Here is a 14,916-nt window from a genome sequence, read left to right on the forward strand (position 1 = left end):
TTCAGAAGCAGGCTGGGTCCTTTCTCCATATGTACAGCTTTTTCTGTTTGAGATTATTTCCTGTCTTATTATTACATCATCATCTTGGCTACAAGGTCTGCATTGGGCACTTTCCTACCAGACGTGGATCTCAGCCAAGTGATGGGAAAAAGAATAAAGGCTTTGTGTCTAGAATATATAAAGACCTCTTACAACTCAATAATAAAAAGATAAATAACTCAATCAAAAGATGAGCAAAGAATTTGAATGTACAATTCTCTAAATGAGATATATGAATGGCCCCAAAACAAAAGATGCTCTGACATCATTAGCTATCGAGAAAATGCTGCAAATCAAAATTACAGTGAGATACTACTTTACATCTACTTGGATGGCTAGAACAAAAAAAGATAACAAGTGTTGACATGGAAGAAACCCCCCAGTAAAAATGGCCATCATCAAAAAATCCACAAACAATAAATGCTAGAGAGGATGTGGAGAGAAGGGAACCCTCCTACACTGTTGGTGGGAATGTAAACTGGTACAGCCATTATGGAGAGCAGTGAAGAGGTTCCTTAAAAAACTAAAAATAGAGCTACCATATGGCCCTGCAATCCCACTACTGGACATAAACCCAGAGAAAAACATGATCTGAAAGGATGCATGTTCCCCAATGTTCATTGTAGCACAGTTTACAATAACCAAGACATGGAAGCAACCTAAAAGTCCATTGAAAGGGGAATGGATAAAGAAGATGTGGTACGTACACACAATGGAATATTATGCAGCCATTAAAAAGAATGAAGCAATGTCATTTGCAGCAACATGGATAGACCCAGAGATTATCATACTGAGTGAAGTAAATCAGAGAAGAAGAAATATGACATCCCTTATGTGTGGAATCTAAAAAGAAATGATACAAATGAACTTACAAAATAGAGACTCATAGACTTAGAAAACAAACTTATGGTTGCAGGGGGGAAGGATGGGAGGAAGGGATAGTCAGAGGGTTTGGAATAAACATGTACACACTGCTATATTTAAAATGGATAAAAAACAAGGACCCCTATGGTATGGCACATGGAACCCTGCTCAATGTTATGGGGCATCCTGGATGGGAGGGGAGTTTGGGGGAGAATGGATCCATGTATATGTATGGCTGAATCCCTTCACTGTTTACCTGAAACTATCACAACATTGCTTGTTAACTGACTGTGTGTGTGCTCAGTTGTGTCTGACTTTTTGTGACCCCATGAACTGTAGCCCGCCAGTCTCCTCTGTCCATGGACTTTTCCAGGCAAGAATACTGGAGAGGGTTGCCATTTCCTACCTCAGGGGATCTTCCCAATCCAGGGACTGAACCTGTGTCTCTCGTGTCTCCTGCACTGGCAGGCAGATTCTTTACCATTGTGTCACATGGGAAACCCAATACAAAATAAAAAGTTTTTAGAAAACACTAAAAAGGTAAAAATAAAGCTATCAAATCAATCCAATTAAAAAAAGAAATAGAAACACTTATACACTGTTGGTGGGAACATAAAATAGTATATCCACTTTGAAAAATAGTCTGGTGGTTCCTTGAATGATTAAACATAAAGTTATCATAAGCTAAACTAAGCTAAGTCACTTCAGTCGTGTCCGACTCTGTGCGACCCCACAGACATCAGCCCACCAGGCTCCCCCACCCCTGGGATTCTCCAGGCATGAACACTGGAGTGGGTTGTCATTTCCTTCTCCAATGCATGAAAGTGAAAAGTGAAAATGAAGTCGCTCAGTCGTGTCCGACTCTTAGCGACCCCATGGACCGCAGCCTACAAGGCTCCTCCATCCATGGGATTTTCCAGGCAAGAGTACTGGGGTGGGGTGCCATTGCTTATCATATGACCCAGCAATTCCACTTCTAGGTATATACCCAAAAGAAATGAAAACATATGCCTGCACAGAAACTTGTACCTGAATGTTTCAGTTCAGTTCAGTTCAGTTCAGTTGCTCAGTCGTGTCTGACTCTTTGTGCCCCCATGAATTGCAGCACACCAGGCCTCCCTGTCCATCACCAACTCCCAGAGTTTACTCAAACTCACGTCCATCGAGTCAGTGATGCCATCCAGCCATCTCATCCTCTGTCATCCCCTTCTCCTCCTGCCCCCAATCCCTCCCAGCATCAGGGTCTTTTCCAATGAGTCAACTCTTCACATGAGGTGGCCAAAGTACTGGAGTTTCAGCTTTAGCATCAGTCCTTCCAATGAACACCCAGGACTGATCTCCTTTAGAATGGACTGGTTGGATCTCCTTGCAGTCCAAGGGACTCCCAAGAGTCTTCTCCAACACCACAGTTCATTTACAAGAGCATTATTCTTAATAAGAAAAAGGTGAAAACAACCTAAATGTCCATCAACAGACAAATGGATAAGCAAAATATGGTATCCATGCAATGAAATATTATTCAGCTATAAAAAGGACTGAAGTACTGATACTTATGCTACAACATAGATGAATCTTTAAAACATATGCTAAGTAAAGGAAGCAAGTCACAAAAAAACCTGTATACTGTATGATTCCACTCATATGAAAGTTCAGAAAAGGGAAATATATAGAGACAGAAAGGAGATTAGTAGATGTTTAGGGTTGGGAAGAGGGAATGGGGATATGGAGGGATGATAGCTAAGTGGTTTCTTTTTAAAAATTATTTATTTATTAATTTAGCTGCCTGGGGTCTTAGTTGCAGCATGTGGGATCTTTTGCTGCAGTGCATAAGCTCTCTAGTTGTGGCACACAGGCTCAGTGGTTTAGTGTGGACTTAACTTGCTCTGTGGCATGTGAGATCTTAGTTCTTTGACCAAGGATTGAACCTGTGTCCCTTGCATTGTGAGGCAGATTCTTAACCATTGGACCACAGGGACATCCCTAACTGGTTTCTTCTTGATGTGATGAAAATGTTCTAATATTAACTGTGATGGTTATACATATCTGTGAATAAGTCACTGAACTGTACATAGTTTATTACACACACACACACACACACACACCCCCCTAGTAACTCCATAATATGCCAATCATGAGCTAGTTTTCAGCAGTTACCTTCCCTTGATCATAGCTGAATGACAATGTAATTAATTGGAAAACAGGGAAACCAGAGACATGGCTAGAAATGACCTCACACAGCCTATACCATTGCAATATAATCATCAAGTTCAGTGGAGTTTGTAAAGCTGGTTCAGTTCTGCTCCCCTTGGCAGAAATTCTCACGTTTGTAAAAATTGGATCAATAAGCTCCTAGTTTGAATTGTCAATGGCTTTATCCAGAATATCACTGGCAACTTGTTACTGTAACACCAGCCCAACTTTTTCTGCCCCCATGATGAGGCACTTCCAATTGTAGATAATACTGTAGGTTGCTGTCCCCATGCTGCACTTGAACTTCTCCAGGAAAGTTTTGTTCTCCATAAGATTCACTGCATTGAACACGTCAAACCCTTTCATTTTGGTGAGAACGAGGGTATTACTCATGAGTTCTAGAAGAGGGGTCTGAGTATGAACATTGTAGAAAGACTATGCAGACTTTAGACTCTTGTGAGGCGGATTGTTTATGATGGTGAGCAGAAGCGTATAAAAGTTCAGGAAATCTATCACCTCACTATTCACATTCTCCACCACAAAACTGTTAATGATAGAACTTCGACAATGTTCTGTAGAACCAGTGTTCCACCTCCTCCTGGCTCATGACTGTTGTGACCCAAAACTGCTTCAGGTACTGGGTGAGGAGCTGGTGCACTACGAGTATGTTCTTTTTTCCCACTGGTCACACCCCAGCTGTCTTGAGAGTCTCTGGCAGCTGGTAGAGCTTCATAGTGCACTGCATGGTCAGAATTCAAGTGGAAGAACTTCACTTCAATCAGCTTCCATGGGTTTAGGGACCAATGCCAGTACCTGCAGGTGCCAACAGGCTTTGGTAATACCATTGTGGCAGTGTAAACAGCTTGGAAGATGCCTTCCAGGTAAACCCATCAGGTTATCTCATGGATCAGGACTGGAACCACCTTCTTGGAGTGCAGCTTCTGGTGGACACACAAGAAGTTGATCTCTACCATCTTCTTCTCTGTGTAATAGGTATGGATGTTTGCTGGGATGGCAGTGATGAATCCAACCCATTTCTGACTTGAGACCACCCAAACCCCACAGTGCCACTGGGAAAGCCAGCTAGGTGGCTGGAGAGCCCACAAAACAAATTCTGGGGAGTAATCAAATCAGAACATGTTGTCATCATCTTCCACATAATTCTCATTCAGGAGGGTGTTTTTTGCAGATTCCTTGACCCAGTGAAAAAGAGCTGAATGGCCTTCTGTGTTTCCTGGGTCTTCTGCTGGCAAACAGTTCATCTGATGAACAGGCTGATCCTGGGCTGAATCTGTCTCACTGCCTTCCTCTTTCTGCTTCTTCTTTTCGGTTTCTTTTTCTCCTTTTTGCTCCACTGTCATTGGATAGACTCAAGCCATCCTGACTATGGCTGGCGTCCTCCTCCTTCTTGCAATCGCTGCAGTGCTCTTGGGCCTTTCCATTCCCTTTCATCATCTGCAGCAGTGGAAGTGCCAGTGGTTTCACTGCTGTATCACTCTCATCCACCTTCTTGAGTTGCCTGTACATACACTTTTAATGGGTGAATTGTATGATATGTGACATGTGACTTATATCTCAAGGGATAAAAGGAATGAGAAATACTTAACTAAATCCAAATAAAAGTGAGCAATAGAAGGCCTTTCTTCACCTCCTACACACATGCACACATGCTGCCCTTCCAACTCATCCATGGTACCTAGAATAATTCTTGGCATATATAGTAGGTACTCAAATATAGATCAATGGAACAAAATAGAAAGTCCAGAGATAAACCCACACACCTATGGACACCTTATTTTTGACAAAGGAGGCAAGAATATACAATGGAGAAAAGATAAGCTCTTTAACAAGTGGTGCTGGGAAAACTGATCAACCATTTGTCAAAGAATGAAACTAGAACCCTTTCTAACACCATACACAAAAATAAACTCAAAATGGATTAAAGATCTAAACATAAGACCAGAAACTATAAAACTCTTAGAGGAGAACATAGGCAAAACACTCTCTGACATACATCACAGCAGGATCCTCTATGACCCACCTCCCAGAATATTGGAAATAAAAGCAAAAATAAACAAATGGGATTTAATTAAAATTAAAAGCTTCTGCACAACAAAAGAAACTATAAGCAAGGTGAAAAGACAGCCTTCAGAATGGGAGAAAATAATAGCAAATGAAGCAACTGACAAACAACTAATCTCAAGAATATACAAGCAACTCCTGCAGCTCAATTCCAGAAAAATAAACGACCCAATCCAAAAATGGGCCAAAGAACTAAATAGACATTTCTCCAAAGATGACATACAGATGGCTAACAAACACATGAAAAGATGCTCAACATCACTCATTATCAGAGAAATGCAAATCAAAACCACAATGAGGTACCATTTCACGCCAGTCAGAATGGCTGCTATCCAAAAGTCTACAAGCAATAAATGCTGGAGAGGATGTAGAGAAAAGGGAACCCTCTTACATTGTTGGTGGGAATGCAAACTAGTACAGCCACTATGGAGAACAGTGTGGACATTCCTTTAAAAACTGGAAATAGAACTGCCATATGACCCAGCAATCCCACTGCTGGGCATACACACTGAGGAAACCAGAATTGAAAGAGACATGTGTACCCCAATGTTCATCGCAGCACTGTTTATAATAGCCAGGACATGGAAGCAACCTAGATGTCCATCAGCAGATGAATGGATAAGAAAGCTGTGGTACATATACACAATGGAGTATTACTCGGCCATTAAAAAGAACACATTTGCATCAGTTCTAATGAGGTGGATGAAACTGGAGCCTATTATACAGAGTGAAGTAAGCCAGAAAGAAAAACACCAATACAGTACACTAATGCATATATATGGAATTTAGAAAGATGGTAACGATAACCCTGTATGTGAGACAGCTAAAGAGACACAGATGTATAGAATAGTCTTTTGGACTCTGTGGGAGAGGGAGGGGGGAATGATTTGGGAGAATGGCATTGAAACATGTATAATATATAAGAAATGAATCGCCAGTCCAGGTTTGATGCAGGATACAGGAAGCTTGGGGCTGGTGCACTGGGATGACCCAGAGGGATGATATGGGGAGGGAGGTGGGAGGGGGGTTCAGAATGGGGAACACATGTACACCCGTGGCAGATTCATGTTGATGTATGGCAAAACCAATACAATATTGTAAAGTAATTAGCCTCTAATTAAAATAAATAAATTTAAATTAAAAAAATAAATATACATGAAGTAGATACTCAAGAAATATTTGTCAAATTAAGGAATATAGTTTATATCTATGAATGGATGTATTGGAGATGGATGAAGGAGTAATACAAAACTGAAGGATGTCCAGAACAGGGGCTAGCTGGGCCTGAGGTTTTGGGGAATGGCCACTATAAGTTCTCTCTCTGTATATATTTTGTCAAGCTGGTAGACAAACTACTTCCGTGAAATCCAGTGAGACACATCAGTTTTTAGCTGCTCCATCCTAGACTCAGTCACTACTTCCTCTAATCATATTCTGCTCTTCCCATAGCCACCATTTCCTTTTCTCTCTTGCAATCCCACTACCTGGATTACTACAATCCCACTAGGAGTACAGCAGACTCAACATTAAAAGAGCTCTCTTATGAGGTAAGGAGCTTCATGTCACAAGAGGATGAAGACCTACTATTAGGATTCTATAAACACCATTCCTGTATAAGATTCCATCACATACTATATAAGCATGGTCAACTTACATAATGTCAATTTCAATTTCCTCATCTGCATGCACATACAACCCCCCTCAGACTTAATTCAGATAGTCCCCACTTTAAACAAATTCACAATAAGCTTTCAAAGGCACAGGAATGGTATATACATATATATTTAAATAGTCAATAATAATCCAAATAATAACTAAAAGCATGAAACACATGATTCCATACTGATATAAATAAATGATTGAACAAATAAATAAATAAAGAAGGAAAAAAATCTTTCTTATAGAATGATTCCAAATAATATACATATTCTCTTCTTCTAGGTGGTGGAGCTTAACATCCTTCCCCTCGAGTATGAGCTGGACTTAATAACTCAGTTCTAACCAATATGTGTACAGAATAGAAATATGTATAGAGATGGGAATGTAGTAACTTTTTGATGGAGAAATTTGGTGGAGACTAACTTAGAAAAAACATTACCAGTGATGTCATGTGGATGTTACCTCCTCCCTGATACCATGAGATGAGAAGGGCACTTCACCTTGGTGATGTTCTTCTCCCAAGCCAATCACCCCAGCCTAGTTATAAGGAAAACATCAGACAAACCCAAACTGAAAGACATTCTACAAAAATACTATTCTAAACTGTTGAGGTCATGAGAACCAAGGCGACTGACAAACTGACAGATCAGAGGGGACTAAGAGAACATGATGACTAAAGACAAATGGTAGCCTGGACTGAGTCCTAGAACAGAAAAAGAGCATTAGTGGAAAAGCTGCTGCTGCTAAGTCACTTCAGTCGTGTCCGACTCTGTGCGATCGCATAGACGGCAGCCCATCAGGCTCCCCTGTCCCTGGGATTCTCCAGGCAAGAACACTGGAGTGGGTTGCCATTTCCTTCTCCAATGCATGAAAGTGAAAAGTGAAAGTGAAGTCGCTCAGTCGTGTCCGACTCTTAGCGACCCCATGGACTGCAGCCTACCAGGCTGCTCCGTCCATGGGATTCTCCAGGCAAGAGTACTGGAGTGGGGTGCCATTGCCTTCTCTGAGTGGAAAAGCTAGTATAATACAAATACATTCTGTAGTTTAGTTTACAGTAATTTGGGTTTTTATTTTTTATTATTTATTTATTTTTTATTTTTAAATTTAAATTTATTTATTTTAATTGGAGGCTAATTACTTTACAATATTGTATTGGTTTTGCCTTTAAATTTTGAAATAAGGGGTCACAGGAATGCAGCACGCTGACATAAGGGGAAACTGGGTGAATTTTTGATACTATCTTTGCAGCTTCTATGTAAATCTAAAATTGTTCTAAAATACAGAGTTTATTTAAAAAGAAACAAAATAAATATTCTCAAGATTCTTTTAAAGAGATTTAAAGGATCTTAGCATCACTGACTCAACGGACATGAATTTGAGCAAATTCTGGAAGACAGTGGAGGGCAGAGGGGCCTGATGTGCTACAGTACATGGGGTTGCAAAGAGTCTGACCCTGTTTAGCGACTGAACAACAATAAAGGATCTTAATTCAACCATCCATCCAGGATTTTTGTAGAAAGAGGCACTAGATCATAATGGTTAAGAATTGATTTAGGGCAAGTGCACCCATGTGGGCTCCCCAGGTGGCTCAGTGGGTAAAGAACCTGCCTGCAATGCAGGAAACGCAGGAGGTATGGGTTCAATTCCTGGGTCTCCTGGAGAAGATCCCCTGGAGAAAGAAATGGCAACCCACTCCAGTATTCTTTCCTGGAGAATCCTGTGGACAGAGGAGCCTTGCGGGTTACAGTCCATAGGTCGTAAAGAGTCAGACACAACTGACTGCAGATGATTGCAGCCATGAAATTAGGACACTTACTCCTTGGAAGGAATGTTATGACCAACCTAGACAGCATATTAAAAAGCAGAGACATTACTTTGCCAACAAAGGTCCATCTAGTCAAGGCTATGGTTTTTCCAGTAGTCATGTATGGCTGTGAGAGTTGGGCTATAAAGAAAGCTGAGTGCCAAAGAATTGATGCTTTTGAACTGTGGTGTTGGAGAAGACTTTTGAGAGTCCCTTGGACTGCAAGAAGATCCAACCAGTCCATCCTAAAGGAGACCAGTCCTGGGTGTTCATTGGAAGGACTAATGTTGAAGCTCAAACTCCAATATTTTGGCCACCTGAAGTGAAGGGCTGACTCATTTGAAAAGACTCTGACGCTGGGAAAGATTGAAGGCAGGAGGAGAAGGGGAAGACAGAGGATGAGATGGTTGGATGGCATCACCAACTCAATGGACATGAGTTTGGGTAAACTCCGGGAGTTGGTGATGGACAGAGAGGCCTGGCATGCTGCAGTTCATGAGGCCACAAAGAGTCAGACACGACTGAGTGACTGAACTGACTGAATTGAAGCAACTGAACATGTACGCATGCATGCACGTGTGTGCCTGGCACACAGACTACAGCAGTTGGCTATGTCTGTGCAAGCTCTCCAGGCTTGGCAGCTCCTGGTTAAGTGTCCATCTGGCCCTGCCACTCATGGACATCCCTTCCTGTAGCACCCACCCACACCCTGGGTGGTAATCCCCAGCCCTGTGCTGCATGCTCAGGCCCCAGCCCAGATCCAACATGGACGATGTCCTGCAGCATGTCATGGCCATCACCAACCAGAGCTTGGAGAGGCACAGGCCAGAAAGCATGCTCTGAATTGCCATCCAATGAAGCCTGCTCTCTTCAGTGTGCTCTGTGAGATCAAGAAAAAGACAGGTGAGCAGAGTGAAGGTCCGAAGAGAGAGAATTTCACCCCAGTAACCCACAGCCAGGCTGCATGCTGCCCCTCCAGACCCTGTAATGGCTCAGGGAGGAAAGCCTGCACCCACAGGCCCCAGGCACTGTCTGTGCATCTGCTGCTCTACCACATCCATGAAGGCTCCTGGCCTCTGCCATCTGTTTCTTCCTCTGAGTGCAGGGTCTAGGATGCCCTATGTCCTAGGACTGCCCTGGTACCTGGCCCACAGTGTACACATCTTATATTTTTGTTGAATGAAGAATTGTTTATAGTGACTGATACCTGTTAGGTGAAATCCTTTTTATCCTGTGCACCTGACTGAGTTTAGGAAGATTGAGTGTCTGGGGCCTGACTTAGAAAACAAGGCTTATCATCATATCATCCTGAAAAGAAAGCTATCCTCCGTGTAAACCTAGCGTTGCTGGACGTTCCTGGAAGCACTACCCTATGAGTTCCAAGAATTACCCTCTGATGCCTCCTCTGACCTGTGGGACAGACGCTGCTGAATCTTCCGTGGTTGATATGTGGGGGCTCTGCCTGTATTCTTCTCTGTGGTGTCTGGGTGGTCCTGCCTGCTGCAGTTTCTGAAAGCCAAGGATACCGTAGGAGTACACCCCCCTCCCAAATCCTTGCCTTGAAAGAGTTCTCCTTCTTGGTATTGGGAGGAGCTGTCCCGAGGAGAACAAAGAAACACTTTTTTAGAGAGCTTTGAATTTAGCTGGGAGAACCCAGTACTGGCCCAGTCCCTTTCCTGAAACCCTTCAAGGCTGAGTGTATTAGAGAATTCAGAATTGTTTGGGTTTCAGGTATGGGGTGTTGGCAAGGACTGAGGCAGAGCCTGTGTTCATTGACTTTTAGCCTCAGAACACGAACAGTTGCCCACAGTGGTGTGGGTCGGGCTTTGCCTCCAAATGAACTTGAGTGCCAACTTGCATAAAATCTTTGTATCTTGGATTGCAGCTGGGCAGGCCCTTGAGGAGCTGCCAGGCTTCCTGGGCAGTTCACACTAAGGGGCTTGTTCTGTCTTCTGCGAGCTGTGATTGTCCCCTGCTCGGGCCTCACGTGCACATCTCTTCCTCACTTTGGTCAGTTCTGAGTTTGCTTCATCTCTAAGGAATGAGAAGTTCCAGCTCCACCAGACTTGCTCTCGGGCCAAGGGGCCCTTGCTATGCTGAGGGAGCACAGGCAGCTGCTGTCAATGGGAGTGGATGTGAGTAACTCATCACACAAGGGAACACTCTCCTATTTCCTCACCACTGTTCTTGGGCTGGGCTTGGAGTTGTCAGGCATAAGTAATCCAGTGATTTTTAAAATAAAATTTTCTTTTAGTATAGTTGCTTTACAATGTTGTGTTAGTTTCTACTGTACGGCGAAGTGAATCAGCTATACGTATACATGCATCCCCCCCTTTTTGGATTTCCTTCACACTTAAGTCACCACAGAGCATTGAGCAGAGTTCCCTGCACTACACAGTAGATTGTCATTAGTTATATATTTTATACATAGTATCAATAGTGAAAGTCGCTCAGTTGTGTCTGACTTTTTGTGACTCCATGGAATAGTCCATGGAATTCTCCAGGCCAGAATACTGGACTGGGTAGCCGTTCCCTTCTCCAGGGGATCTTCCAAACCCAGGGATCGAACCCAGGTCTCCCACATTGCAAGCGGATTCTTTACCAGCTGAGCCACCAGGGAAGCCTTAGTATCAATAGTGTATATTTGTAAATCACAATGTGCTTCCCTGGTGGTTCAGATGGTAAAGAATCTGCCTGCAATGCAGGAGACCCAGGTTCCATCTGTGGGTCGGGAAGATTCCCTAGAGAAGAGAATGACTACCCACTCCAGTTTTCTTGCCTGGGAAATCCCATGCACAGAGGAGCCTGGCAGGATACAGTCAATGTCCCAATTCATGTTACCCCTCCTCTTTTTCCCTTGGTATCCATACATATCCATCAACAGAGGAATAAATAAAGAAAATGTGGTATATATATATATATATACAATGGAATATTACTCAGCCATAAAAAGGAACAAAACTGGATCATTTGTAGAGACTGTAATACAGAATAAAGTAAGTCAGAAAGAGTAAAATATATATGTGAAATCTGAAAGAATTGGTATAGACAATCTTATTTATAAAGCAGAAATCCAGTGATATTTTACCTCTCTTTCCATTTCTCCTTAGCCACTCAGGTTTGTTGCAATTGGAATATCATGATTAGTAGCTTCAGCCTTCTGGTTGGGGTCAATGTGTGACTTCTTCCAGAATTCGGATCCCTTTTGTAGTTGGCTAGACCCAGGGCTGATACCCATGTCCAGTATTTCATCGTGACCATGTGGCTCATCCTATGGGGGTGATTTACATCTGAATTAATTAAATTCAAGTATAATTAAATAAGGCATTCTTCAGCCACACTAGCCACATCTCAAGTGCTCAGTAGCCACATGTAGCTGGAGGCTCCCATATTAGATAGTACTGATCTAGAACATTCCATTATTGGGACGTTTTTATTGAACAGGCAAGTGGATTAGTATAGACAAATCAAGGATTATGAAAAAAAAATCTAATGTCCATGATGATGACTAGAGAAACAAAATATGGTCCATATGTACAATGGACTGTTATTCAGCCATAAAAAGGAGTGAAGTTTTATGACACGAGCTACAACATGGATGAACCTTAAAAACTATGCTAACAACAAGGCCCTATTGCATAGCACAGGGAACTATATTCAATATCTTGTAATAACCTATAAAGGGAAAGAATCTGAAAAAGAATATGCATACACACACACACACACACACACACACACACACAACTGAATCACTTTGCTGTATACCTGAAACATTGTAAATCAACTATACTTCAATTAAAAAAAACAAACCTTTATGCTGAGTGAAAGTAACCAGACACAAAAGTCCACAATAATGTGTGAGTTCATTTATGGGAAATGTCGAGTAGGTAGAAAGAGATTAGCAGTTGCCAGGGCCTGGGGTGGGGGAATGAGGAGTGACTACTAAGAAGGACAGGATCTCCTTTTGAGGTGGTGAAGAAGTTAGGTGGTAGTTGCACAACCTGGTGAACATACTGAAGACCACTGAATTATTCACTGCAAATGGGTGAATTGTATATCATATGAATTATATCACAATAGCTGTTATAAAAACCAAAATAAGGATTGATTGAACTCCAGTTCTGGTTTTCATCAGCTTTATGACTGTGGGTAAGTGACTTAACCCCTCTGTGCCTCAGTTTACTCATCTCTGAAATGAGGATAATAACAGCACTTACCTCATAGGTCAATGGAGAAGGCAATGGCAGCCCACTCCAGTACTCTTGCCTGGAAAATCCCATGGACGGAGGAGCCTGGTGGGCTGTAGTCCATGGGGTCACTAAGAGCGATTTCACTGTCACTTTTCGCTTTCATGCATTGGAGAGGGAAATGGCAACCCACTCCAGTGTTTTTGCCTGGAGAATCCCAGGGACGGGGGAGCCTGGTGGGCTGCCGTCCATGGGGTCGCACAGAGTCGGACACGACTGAAGCAACTTAGCAGCAGCGACTTAGCATAGGTCAATATGAGGTTGGTATCTGTTAATGAAGGAAATGGCAACCCACTCCAGTGTTCCTGCCTGGAGAATCCCAGGGATGGGGGAGCCTGGTGGGCTGCCGTCTATGGGGTCGCACAGAGTCGGACACGACTGAAGCGACTTAGCAGCAGCAGCAGCACAATATCTAGCACTTGTAAATGCTATATAAATATTTGTTGAATAAAATATAAAGTAACACTTATGAAAACTTCTGCACAGGCCCTAGCAGTGCAGCAGCCCATCATATATCTCAGTACACATTCATTGGATTCATATAACATACCCTGAATATAATTTAGGGATGTTTATGAACCTACTAACCTGTGAGATGGCATTTACAATCCCCCAAAAGGTTACCAGAGAAGCTGCTTTAGAATAACAGGCTGCTTTGGGGACCCCAGATGCAGACTGGCAGTTATTGATGGATGATGGATGGTATGTCAGGAAGAAACCTACTAGACAACGGTGTGCACAGGGAAATACTTATATTTCTTCCCCCACAGATTCACCTGGGTTGCTTTTTTCTCCCAATGCTTTTTCCACTCACTCTCTGATTAAGACCTTCCTTTCTTTACCATTCAACTTAAATCTTACCTTAGCTCTGAGGCCTCCAGGGCAGTCTTTTCCTCTGAACTCCAACAAAGCTAGTTGGTTCTTTCATTTGGCCTGGAGACTATGCTGTCTTATGCATTTTTTTCTCTCCTCCTTCAGATCACAAGTACCTGAAGGGCAGACACTAACCTTGTGTCCCTCACAGGACAGCTCCCCCTCCATGGGAGGTGAATTGATACTTGTGTTCAAGACCAAACAGAAAGTCCACCTCTCCTTACTGAGTGGTGTTCCTCAGATACTTACTGAGCTGTGTGCTTGGAGCAGAGGATCTGGAGGATGAAAGAGTAGAGTTACTGTCCTCAAGAAGGCCACAAACTTGAATCAAAACTTTATGTGTTAAATTCATAATATCATTAGTCTTTTGTGGGAGTTGAGAAAAATGGGATGGGGTCGGGGCAGCAACAAAGGAGCCTTTGTTTAACCTTCTCAGTAATGTTCTTTTATACATAATTTAACTACCTGGTGGAAAAGAAAGGCATCAAACTGAGGCAAAGGTGGAGGAGAGAGGGCAATTCTAATAGGAGAGAGAGAGGAATTTGTAGTATGGGGAAAACACAGGACAGGGCTTCGGAGAGAAGCAGAAAGGGAGAGACAGGAAAGTATGACCCTTCCCTTAGTCCCTCTACATCTTCAGTAGATTCTTCTCTCCGCCTCTGATTTATTTTTTAAAGATTTTTTTTTTTGATGTGGACCATTTTTAAAGTCTTTATTAAATTTGTTACAATATTGCTTCTTGTTTTATGTTTTAGTTTTTTGGCCACACAGCATGTGGGACCTTAGCTCCTTGACCAGGGATGGAACCTGCACCCCCTGCATTAGAAGGTGAAATCTTAAACACTGGACCACCAGGGAAATCCCTCTGCCTCTGATTTTTTAAAAATAAAAGTCTTAATGCAGCTGAATTGTTTGTGGGAACCAGAGAGAGCATATGTAATACAAAATGAACGTGCCCTCCCCCCACCACAGGCAGAGTTCAGCCACAGTGGTTTTACACGAATAACTGTTAATACCATTTCTATGTAGTTGTGGACTTCCCAGGTGGCACAGTTGGTAAAGAATCTGCCTGCAAATGCAGGAGATAAAAGGGACGTGAGTTCAATCCCTGGGTTAAGAAGATCCCCTGGAGTAAGAAATGGCAATCTGCTCCAATAT

At 42.5% G+C, this 14,916-nt stretch overlaps 1 pseudogene; it reads right to left on the reverse strand.

Moving 5' to 3' along the window:
• Positions 1–3,300: 3,300 nt before the first annotated feature.
• Positions 3,301–4,454, reverse strand: LOC129640120 (glycylpeptide N-tetradecanoyltransferase 1-like; annotated as a pseudogene).
• Between the last annotated feature and the right edge of the window lie 10,462 nt (positions 4,455–14,916).

This window comes from Bubalus kerabau, chromosome X (genome assembly GCF_029407905.1).
Source record: "Bubalus kerabau isolate K-KA32 ecotype Philippines breed swamp buffalo chromosome X, PCC_UOA_SB_1v2, whole genome shotgun sequence".
NCBI lineage: Eukaryota > Metazoa > Chordata > Mammalia > Artiodactyla > Bovidae > Bubalus > Bubalus kerabau.